This window comes from Erithacus rubecula (genome assembly GCF_903797595.1).
Source record: "Erithacus rubecula genome assembly, chromosome: 3".
Classification (NCBI taxonomy): Eukaryota; Metazoa; Chordata; class Aves; order Passeriformes; family Muscicapidae; genus Erithacus; species Erithacus rubecula.
Genome location: NC_136689.1, coordinates 86,503,763 through 86,507,220, shown reverse-complemented (window position 1 = coordinate 86,507,220; position 3,458 = coordinate 86,503,763). Strand labels below are relative to the sequence as shown.

Below are 3,458 nucleotides of genomic sequence, written 5' to 3'. Positions count from 1 at the left end.
AAGGCGAGCAGGACATTTTAACCCCCTGACATCTTCCCGCGAGCGGAGGAGGGAAAAGAGGGAAAGGGAAGAAGGGAACTGCATATTTCTTGTTTAGGGGAATTAATGCCTTCACCGTTGCTCTAGGAAAGGGGTTTCACCTGGAGCCCGGGAAGCTCCCGCCCAGCCCGCGGAGGATGCGCGGGGACCGAGAGGGAGAGGAGAAGAGCAGTGCGGGGCTGGCTCAGCTCCTAGGGGCGGCAGAGGCACAGCCTGCAGCGTGCAAATCATCCCCAACCCGGCTCAGCCCTCAGGATGGGGAAGCAAGAAATAATTTTTATTTTTCCCCTCCTTGAGGGAGAGCTTCAGCGTGAAGAAAAGCGGCAAAAGAGCAGCCCGCAGGAGCCGTGGCTGCCGCCTTGCTCCCGTGTCTTGGGGCGTGGGTAACCCCCTCCTCCCCGGGCCTGGGGCTCGGCAGCCCGGGGAAGGTAACTACGGAAAACTCCCCTTCCCAGCCCCCCCAGAGGCGTATGGCTCTGAGCCGAGGTAGAAGCTCCATTGTTGCCTCCCTCCCCGCTTTCCTAGACCTCTACTTAATTTAGCGAGGTCTCGAAGCCAAAAGTTTTTTCTGTTTTTTTTTTTTTTTTTTTTTTTTTTTTTTTTTTGGTATTTTTAGTTTTGTTTTTTCTTTGTTTTGTTTTAGTTTTTGGTTTTCTTTTTTTGGGGGGGGTTGGTTTTTTTTGGTTTTTGTTTTTTTTTTTTTTTTAGCTCGATGGGGCTCGTTTTACGGCATCTCTGAGCGAGATGGAATAAGCGCATATGGTATTATATGTAACAGTTATACGTTCATATATAAAAATATTTTCCCAGTGCAACAAAACTGCACTGGGAATTGCAGTGCAAAATGCAAGTTTTAAAATTAATTCATCCTGACAGGTTTGACATCGCCCGGCTCCCTTTTTCCTGCAACTACGTCCGCAAATGAATGCCGCTTCCAGAGTGTATGTTTTAATTTGTCACATCAAGGCAATAAAAGGGAGCGATATATACTTAAGCCAGTTAACATTGTAATAACAGGTTTAAAGGAGCAATTAAATGGTAGTGAGTCGCATGTCTGACTTTCTATAGGCATTACCACATCAATGGTACCTTTTAGGCTGACTATAACTTAGCATGATTGTCTCAATTAGTTTAGCTACATGATAGTTATTGTGAACTCTTTGTGAGTAATCAATGTTACGCAAGCTTATGGGAAGGAGGTTTTAATAAGGGTGAGCAGCAGCTAAATAACACGGACCTCCTATTTTAAAGGAACACCTTTCTCTCTCTCTGTGTCTCTGCTTCTCTCCCTCTCCTCTTTATTTCTTTCCTCCAAGCCTCAAGAAAGAAACTGTAATTTATAGACTTATAAATCTGTTTCCGAGATCGGTGTAGCTGAACGCAGATTTACAGGCAAAAAGCAGCTTCTGCCGCGGTTCATCAACGAAAGAGCCCAGCGCGGATGGCGAGGCACCCCCGCTTCGCCTCTCCTTGGCTTCAGTGGGGTACGTCGTGGCTGTTCACTGTCACGACAAAGCCCCGAGCCACAAATAACCTCGAGGGATGCTCACCTCGCATGGTTCGTGTGTGCAGAACTCGCACGGGCGCCTGAGCTTCCCCTGTGTGACAGCGGGGCCAGCCCGAGCGGAGCGCGGCGGGCACGGACACGCGTGTGTGTGAAACAGAAACGCGTGTGCTCCTGTGCGGGGCTCGAGCCGAGCGGCGGAGCCAGGGATGACCGGAAAGCGGGGTTATAAACACCACTGAGTGCGGAGAGAAGGGTCCTGCCGGGGCTACGGGCCGCTTGGTAACTTGTTAATTCTCCACCTACAGACTCTCTTGTTAAATTCTGAGCCACGGGTGGCTAATGCAAGATACAGAGGGCTGGAAATTGAGTGGGAGCTGCTTGAACTGCTTCAAAACACTAACAAGTATGTACTGTTTTCTGTCACGGGGGAAAAAAAAGTTCAAGAGAGTGTGTACCACTGAAATTTAAGATAAACAAAATGCAGGGATATTTCTGTTCGTGAAGTTATTCTCATTAGTCCTAACAATGTCTCGCCATTAGACAAGGCTGGAGTCAGCCTCAGTCACAAGATTTCAGATCTGCAAGCTTTTTTTCTTTTTTTTCTTCTTTTTTTTTTTTTTTTTTTTTTTTTGTTGCATGCACATTACATTTCTGTCATGCTTTGCAGAAGAACACGATATCCCCAAAGAACCCAAAGAAGAAAAAAAATACTCTGACAGCAACCATTAGTTAAGAGTGCAATGAATAAACCCCTTGCACAAGAGTATCAGGACTAATTAAGATTCTGTTTAGCAGCCCTGGATGGAATGTTAATGTAGCTTTGACTAACTGGGAATAAGCAGGGGGAAAAACTGCATTTTAAGAGGAATGCTGGGGTGATAACATCTCTCACTTCTTCTGTCCAAGGTCTGCCCAAGCCTGTTACAAAGTCATTATCTCAAATTACTCCTGTACTTCATTTTTAGAGGGTTTGGGCAAGATCCCCTGGCGTTGAAGCACTGCCTAGAGCCTCACAAAGCCAATACTCTCTAAGGGGATAAAGGCTGAATCAACCCACTATCTCTACCTTCGAGAGTTTGCTGGTACCAGTTTCTTGGACAAATACAGCCAGGATTCTGGAGGCAGATTAGGATCTATTGCTGGCGTCTCCTCACAAATCCCTAAAGGGTTTTTGACCCTTTGAAGTTTCGTCTATTTTGCTTACACAGAAGTTTACATGATTAAGTCAGGATTTTACAAGGCTCAACAAGGCAAATTTAGTCACCTCGGAACACTCAACACCGAAAAAAAAGTAAAATATCCAGTTGTCCTGCTAGTCGTTTAGTTCCAGAAATACTAGCATACTGTCATATTTGGAGTGATTAATTTAATAAAAAAAAAAAAAATCTGCAAGACTGCTTCAGCAGGGAAGGGTAAATAGTCCCGCTCCCTCCTGGTTTATTATTATTTTAATTTTTTTTTCAGACTTTGATATAACAATCCCTCCTCCCCATTCCTAATGATCGTTAATGCAGCTATGTTTATCAGAGAGTGGACAAAACTACCTGAAGTCCTTCCCAGCCTTTTTAACATTTCCAGCCTGCCTTTGCTTCCCCTTATCCAGACAGTTGCATTTTTTCATTGTCGAGCAACAAGCCCCCCTAATCCTTCCTTCTGAAGTAAACTTTTGCAAATGCTTTACTTGTTAAAAGCAGCCTCACGTAATGCAAATCTTCTTTTCCTGGAATGAGAGTGCTGGGAACTGAGCATAAAGAGGAGAGGAGGAGCAGAGCTCATTCTCAGGGGATAGTTACCTGTTTAAAGAGGTCTCCTGCAGTCAGAGTGGGTGTGCTGTAGCCTGGGATTGCACTTGCATCTGGCCCACCCTGCTTCCACTGCCTTTTGTGGAACAAAACCAGGCTCTTTCTCTCTC

At 45.5% G+C, this 3,458-nt stretch overlaps 1 long non-coding RNA gene across 1 annotated transcript; it reads left to right on the top strand.

Moving 5' to 3' along the window:
• The first annotated feature begins 389 nt into the window (after positions 1-389).
• Positions 390-1,033, top strand: LOC306800591. Its single transcript, XR_013773866.1, has 2 exons — positions 390-525; positions 916-1,033. It is a non-coding gene; the product is annotated as an uncharacterized lncRNA (long non-coding RNA).
• The last annotated feature ends 2,425 nt before the right edge of the window (positions 1,034-3,458 follow it).